The following is a 7586-nucleotide window of genomic DNA, read 5'->3' on the forward strand; positions in this document are numbered from 1 at the left end:
GGCTCGTCAGAACACAGGCTCTGGCTCAGTGGGCCTGGATGGGCCCTGGAGTCTCATTTCCGTCAAGCTCCCTGGTGACACTGCTCGAGCTCCCAGTCGTGGATGTGCGAGGAGCAGGGAAGCAAACCCCCACAGAGGAGAGCGCGTCTCCAGGCGCTTCCGGCTGGGCGCTTCAGGTCCTCCTCTGAACATCTGCTTCTGCTCGTAGTCTGGTCACCGGTTCACGTGACCAGGTGGAGCTGTGCCTCCACTCCAGGACACTGTCTCTGCTGGCCGCCCCCTCACTCTGCTCCCGGCCCTCTGGGACAAAGGCCGCTTTCCCACTGTGCATGGGCACATACACACATGCACACACACACACCTACACACATGCATTACACAACGCACACATGCATGCACATGTGTGCACAGGCTCACACTCACACGCCTGCACCCACAGGGCAGCATGAGGCTCAGACGGTCCCTGCAATGACCCTGCCCACAACACGGAGCATGTGTGCCTCTGCGGGAGCCTGGCAAGTTTTGCTAGCGATCACAGACAGACAGGAAGTGCTCGTCCCCTGGGAGCCCGGCTCTCCAAGGGTAGGCACGCACTGTGGTATTTCCAGCAAAGAGCTAAGGCCACAGGATGGCACAGGCGTGGAATGGAGGCAGGCGAGGGCTAAGCTGGGAAGTCCAAGAGGCATGGTGACCAGGACCAGAAGACACCAGGCCCACGGTGGCCTCGCCCAAGCCACATCATCCTGATGTGTTGAGTGATAACATGTTGTCTTTAGATTGCCCCTGGCTGCCTCCCAAATCCTGGTCCCCGAGGTTGCTGGCTCACATGCAAATGTCTCTACACCGTTTGGTGGGAAGGCGTCCAGCAGGATATCTTCCTAGAATCCAACAGCATGTACCTTGTGTTTATCATGTTGTCTTCCCATCTTGGAGTAAGACTCCCAAGGAGTAGATGTTGAAATATGTAAAATGAAGTAAAATGTAGCTGCACTCGCAACAAAAGAAGAAATACAGAGTAATCCAGCTCCGTTTCTCAACGTCTGTGGTGCAGACCAGTTTCCCTTTTCCTAATTTGCAGTCAGTTCCCGCAAGTGGCGGACGTGGACCCGCATCGCCTGCAGCTCGCCAGGCGCGTCCGTCAGCATCCGCTGTCCGCACCTGCTCAGTAGGCCCCACCACCTTCCAGAAGCTGCCGCGAACCTGCCTAAGTGTTTTCTGCGAACGCCTGCTTCTCCATCGCAGGCCGGTGAGGAAGGTCTACAGACCGTGCAGGGGGCCGCCCCGGGCTAGCCACACTGTGCCCTCCACTCCCTGCCCCCGGTGTAGCTTCCGCCACTATCACACATTGAGCTCACCAACCGTCTCCTGGCGTTACTCTGCCTTCCTGCCGTGCCCACATTCCTGAGGTTGGAAATGCCTGTGACTGATGCTGGACAGGATGCAAATACTGGCTCAGTCCCTGCGGATGGTATGAATAACCCTTAGACACACACACACGTGTGCACACCGATATGCACTCATGCACACCCATGTACGTGCACACAAGTGTGAGCACACACACATGCACACATGCTGCCACCCTGAATTTGACTGGTTTCTATTCACACGAGAGGTGGTTTCCCTGGACGCTGACCACTAATCCTGAGTGCCCGCCACATGCTGGTGCCCAGCCAGTGGCTCTATCCATGGGGAGGACGGCCCTCTCAGGGTCATCTTGAGTGTCGGCTGTGCCCAGCGGCGCAGGTTGACAAGGCACGCTCTCCCAAGTTGGACAAGGTTACAGTGTGACATGTCACTTCAGAGGGTTGAACGTGTTTCAGAACAATTTCGGGACGCTGCCTCCTGACTCTCTTGTCTCTCCAGAGACGACGGTGTTCCGGAAAAGTCAGTCCAGATGAGACTGAGGAGCTCAGACAGGGGACGTCCTGGCTTCTTGCTGGTTCTGCGGGGAGAGTTGCTGAGGGCTCAAAGTCAGGACTGAGGGACGGTCAGGACCCACCCAGTTGAGCCATGTGGGACAGGCGCCCTTGGGAAGCCCCTACCCTGGGGGTCACCCTAATGGGCCCAGTCAGCTCTTCAGAGAGGACCTGCCCGCCACAGAAGTCCCAGCGCCCACCGGGTGGAGGCCCAAGCCAGGAGTCGGGGGGCCCTTTCAGGGTGGGCGGGGGCCTCTGCCGCTCAGAGCCCGTGGGGGCTCTCCCAGGCCTCTTCCCTTCTCGGCAGATGGTCTCTAGTCAAGATAAGGCGGCCGGCTCTGTAGGACGGATCCACTGTGACTCAGTTCACCACACATTCACCGAGCGCTGGGTCAGGCGCGGGGGAGACGCACCCCGACCCAGGAGCACAGCTTGGGGGAGACACACCCTGACCCAGGAGCATAGATGGGGGGAGACGCTCAGAGGCAGGTCCTGTCCTCTCACATTTCTGTGGAGTGGAGCAGAGGACCGAGACAGCTGCTGGCCGGTTCCCCACCGGCTCCCTGCCCAGGAGCATCATCTTTGCCAAGAAGGTAAATGGAATGGAGGCCAATTGGTACCGTCCTCCTGGTGGGGGCAGAGGACAGCAAGTGGCCTCCTGGTGGCAGATGACGTGAAGCTGGACCCTGATTGTTTTGAGGGCTCAGCCAGCTCTGATCTGCTGCCTTTGATTGTTTGGGAGGGCGAAGAGCCCGGAACCAATGGGCTCCAACGACAAGTGCCCGCTCAGAGCTCAGCACCGGTGCCGCTCAGAGAAGGGTCCTCAACCTGGATTTGCATTTCCCTCCTGCTTCCCAGTCCTGATGACAACAGCCCCCCAGTGAGGCTGTGGGCGCCCATCTGTCCTCCTTTATTCCTTGACAAAACCCGAGCCTAGTCCCTACGGCTACGTGTTAGAAAGCTGGGGCATAGAGAAATCAACCACTTCCCCAGGGCTGCACAGCCCAGGCTGAGCAGAGTTCATGCCCCCAGACCCACCCACTGTGTGCCCAGGGGGCCACCTCAGCAACTGTCATGCCCGAGACGTTGGGGGAACCTAAGACTGTAATGGAGAGAAGCCTGGACTCGGTGGGGTCCTCCTCCAGTATTGGCGACAATTGTGTCTAAACTTGGGGGAGGGGAGGGGAAAACACCCCACCCCCCACTAAATGGAGCCCGGCTGACATAAGTGTTGCAAGCCGCGGGACCTCAGGGATAAAACGGACCCTTCAGCTTTTGGAAGCAACTCGTGCTCAGGCTCCCTGCATGGACATTTGACACAGAAGCCTGCGTTCCGGGGCCTACGGTGTTTATGGCACCAGCTGCACAGGCCGGGCACCTGGGCCCGGCGCCCCAGGGATTAATCCGCTAAGTGACCTGCTCTTGCTCCAGGCCCTGTAGGTCTACTGGAATCAAACTTTTGTCTCTTTTGCAGCCACTGTCCTAAAACAGCACAGTTACTGCCCCTTGGAAGTTTCCAGGCCCACCTCCTCCAGCTCCTCAGGAACTTTCCCGACCACCTTCCTCACGCTCCCGTCCAGCTAGCACTCTGTCCATCTCTGCACCATCATGACACAGGGCTCAGCACACAGCAGGCACTTAGTATGTAGTTGCTGAATGCGTGAATAACAGCAGTGACAATAAGAATGGATGCGTCTGGCTTCAGGAGAGAACGGTGGGATTATCAAAGCAGGATGTGGGCTGGATTGATGCCATTCGAACAGCCGTCCCGGGTCCTAGAGAGCCTGGAGGGGCCCCGGGGCTGCAGCCGGGTGAGAAGGCGTCAGGGCCTGAGGTGGCCCCCTTTGTGCCTCAAAGGTCACTCAAGCTCCACTGCTCCTCCCCAGAGGGCACCCACTCCACTTCCATCTATTCACATGCCAGATCTCCATACCGGACCCGGTCTGAAGAAAGGGTTTCCTGCTAAATAAAATAAGCAATGACGACAATAATGGTAATAGTAATGTCTGAAACGTCGCTGGCCTAGGGAACCCAGTCAGGTACTTCAGCACTAAAATCAAAATGCGTGGGTCCTCTCTCCCTTTGCTGAAAGTCATTTGGTTGGGCAGCGCAGGGCTCCCCACAGCAGGTGTTCGTCCTGCCGAGACGCCTGGCCTTGTGGGTACGCGTTCCAGGTAAACAGGGTTGTAAGTTAACTCGTCCATTCAGGACGTCACAAGAGGCGCTCAATGAACCGAAAAGAAAACAGCCCCTGGGCGCCTTCAGCGCCCACACTCCAGCGGCTTCTGAAAGGAGCGTCTCGGCAAGGAAACAAAGCCTCCCGCCTGGGCCGCAGGAGCCCATCCTGCCCACGCGGTTCCAGAGTCTGAACCAGGGAGGGGGGGCTCGGCGCTCGGGCAGCATCGCAGGGCCGCACTGAAGGGCCTCGTCTCCCGGTCAGCGGGGAACGTGCGGCGGGGCCCCTGTGCTCCCATCCTGCCCCAGATGGTCACCGCCGGCTCACGGGGCTGTCTGCCCACGTGGGGCCCACATGTCCACGCTCCACTCCGCCCAGTGAGCGTCTGTGTCTGGGGCGCAGTCAGGGGAGGGGCCTTGCTGGCGGAGGGGCCTGTGTGGGAGGAGGGGCCTGTGTGTGGGGAGGGGCCTGTGCCAGGGGAGGGGCCTGTGCTGGGGGAGGGGCCTTGCCAGGGGAGGAGCCTGTGCTGGGGGAGGGGCCACTGCTTCCTCCCTGGGGAGCCTGGCTGGAGAGCCAGGGCAGCAGGTGTGCCATGCACCTGGAGACCTTCCCCACCTGTCATCCCAGTGACGCCCTTTCCTGTTCCAGAATCCCGCCAGGACCTCACGTGGCATTCGGGCTTTGGGACCCCTTCACCTCCTAACTCTGGGCCGGCTCCTCAGTCTTTCTTGTCGTGACCTGGCCCCTTTGGAAGAGGACTGGCCAGTTGTTTCATAGCACGTCCCTGGGTGTGGACATCCGCGTGTTCCTCCCGCTCAGAGTCGTAGCTCGGCATCTTTACAAGAATCCCCGGAGGGACCCTGCGCCCGTCCCGGGCGTCGGCTCCAGAGGGGCAGAATGTCGCCACCGTCATGGCTGTGACCCAGGCCTCGACTGCCTGGCTGGAGCAGCGTCTGCTAGGTTTCTATTTATTTTTCATAAGTATCTGGGGGGGGGGGGGTTGAGCCCTGCAAATGTCTTGTTTCTCGTCGTACTTTCCGTCACTAATTTCAGCATCCATTGATGACTCTTGCAGGCAACAGTTGCTACTGCGTTTTTGCCAAATGGTGGGTCCTTGAGCCACAGTTGCCTGTCGGGGGTGCCCACTCACGGCAATGGGGTCCCTGAGTCCCTGCCACTCAGGCACTGACCAAGTCCACCTGTGGCCTGGCTGTGCTCACGGCGGTGGGTTCAGAGAGCTGCAGCCAGGCTGTGGGCAGGGAACTTAAGTGGCTTGTCCTCATGGCACCACACATGCTAGAAAAAGACAGGTTTTGGTCTCCAGCACCTAGGAGACCCTCAGAAATATTATCCAAGTGGATGAATATTTGCTTTGAACATGGAAAACCAGAATTACACCTTCTGATATATGAACACCACAGACGAAGTTTTTAAATTCTTTTCTTGTTTTTTTAACCGTTTCTCCACCAGAAAGCAGCATGGACGAATACCTCTCTACATGCAGGATCTCCTGAGCGTCAGGCCAGGACGCCATCACCAAAGGCGGGTCCAGCTGTCTGGGCGGTGGCTGCCGGTGCCTTGTGAGCCGCCCACACTTGCTCTTGGCGGAGGGCAAGCTCGATGGCTGTGAGGCTCACTCTTAGGCGAAACAAGGCACACAGTGCACAGAATCTTTCCCGCCTACCCCCAGAGCAGACTGTAGGGTGCGGAAAGCACATCCTGTGTCACTAGACAAGGCGGAGGCCTGACAAAGGCCCTTTTGAGAATCCCAGGACGTCCTAACAAACCAAAAAGGATCAGCAGTGAGAAGACCCCGTGCGGTGTGATGACGAGAGCGGGCGTCGTGGGCGGAGTCGGAGGGCCAGGTCAGCACCTCTGAACTCGCAGAGGAGAAGAGATGAGCAGGGTCACCTCGGAACGCGGAGAAAAGGGGCTGCCCAGCTCTCCGTGAGGAGGCAGCCAGAGCGCCCTCGCCGCGGACAGGCGCTGTCGGCTGTGCTTCCCCCACGTTCCTTACGAGGCGACTCTGGACTGGACAGAAGACGTTTGCGAGATTAAGGTGGGATCGATATTGCGGCCCAGAGGACAGCGCAGCGCGGGCTTGAAACCAGCAGGCGGGTGGAGGCCCGACCGGGGGCGGCGACGGCAGCCTTAAAGTCCGGCCCCCGCGCAGCAGGCACAGGAAATAAGATCATCACGGGGGATACAGGACGCCCCGGAAGCTTCCAGACGAGAGGAGCGCCGGTGGGCGTCGGGCTGGGATCCGTTCCCTGTCGGGAGCGCCAGATGACGCAGCACCCGCCTGAGTCAGGCTCCTTCGGGCCGCGCCGCCTGAGGACGCGAAACCCCTCAGCGTTAAGACGAGAAAAAGCCCCCGAGGCCTGCGCGGCGGAGGTCACGTCTCACGGAGCTCTTCCTCCGCCTGCCCCTCCTGCCGGATCCTGCTCCTCCTCCAGCCGGGGCACCCCCTGCCCCCACCTCCGCTCTGATGCCGTGTGGTCTCCCATCTGCTGCGCCCTCCGCTAACATCCCTGACTGATGGGCGCGGACACCGAGCTCCCGCCAGCGTCGCATCCAGGCGACTGTCCCAGAGGGACGCGGGATGCACACCGGAGCCTGGACCCCGGAGGCGGGTGGCCGCTGCGCACGACTTCTCAGGGGGGCGTGGAGCCTGCGCCTGGGGCCACCTGGCCTCCGCGGAGCCCCTCTGCCGCCTGTCTGAGCCCCGCGGGGCAGTGGCCGGCCCGGGGTCCGGAGGCCCGTTTCACGAGTTCCCTGAACCTGCGTTTCTGCTCTGCTTCCGCTGCGCCCTGTGGGCCCCGCGGGACTTCCCACCACCCCACGCGGAGCCTGAGTTTTCCTATTTAGGAGGCTGGTGGGGACGGCGGCTTTGGTTAACCCCAGCCCTCTCCGCGGGGTCAGTCTGTGCCCTGCGGAGTGAGGAGGAGCAGCCCGAGGCCCCTGCGGGCACCGCCCGGCCTGCGGCAGCCCGGGGTCTGCAAACGGGGCTGCGGCCGGCCTGGGTGATCGGGCCATCTTTCCTCACGCAGATCATTCGAGAGAAAGAAAGTCTGACGCCCCCGGACAGAAGAGCCCGCTCGAAGAACAGCAGCAAGAGGTCCTTGTCCAGTGTGTCATTAAAAAAAAAAAAAAATCAGTGTTATTTGAAGTGTATTAAAGAGATAAACCATAAAAAATACACCACAGGTGCCAGCCTGGTGGTGCAGAGGTGAAGTGCGCACATTCGGCTTAGGCAGCCCAGGGTTCGCTGGTTCCGATCCCGGGTGCGGACATGGCACTGCTTGGCAAGCCATGCTGTGGCAGGCGTCCCACGTATAAAGTAGAGGAAGATGGGCACGGATGTTAGCTCAGGGCCAGTCTTCCCAGCAAAAAGAGGAGGATTGGCAGCAGATGTTACCTCACGGCTAATCTTCCTCCAAAAAAAAAAAAAGACTAGAGAGAGAGAAAAAATACACCAACGACAACGTAAATCA

General features: G+C 59.7%; 1 long non-coding RNA gene across 2 annotated transcripts; it reads left to right on the forward strand.

The window, feature by feature from the left end:
• The first annotated feature begins 4186 nt into the window (after nt 1-4186).
• Nucleotides 4187-7289, forward strand: LOC139084614 (uncharacterized). Of its 2 annotated transcripts, XR_011542138.1 has the most exons (3): nt 4187-4469; nt 4741-5052; nt 5563-7289. It is a non-coding gene; the product is annotated as an uncharacterized lncRNA (long non-coding RNA). The 2 variants fall into 2 exon arrangements; XR_011542137.1 differs by lacking the exon at nt 4187-4469 and having other exon boundaries at nt 4581-5052.
• Nucleotides 7290-7586: the final 297 nt, after the last annotated feature.

Source organism: Equus przewalskii, chromosome 7 (assembly GCF_037783145.1).
Source record: "Equus przewalskii isolate Varuska chromosome 7, EquPr2, whole genome shotgun sequence".
NCBI lineage: Eukaryota > Metazoa > Chordata > Mammalia > Perissodactyla > Equidae > Equus > Equus przewalskii.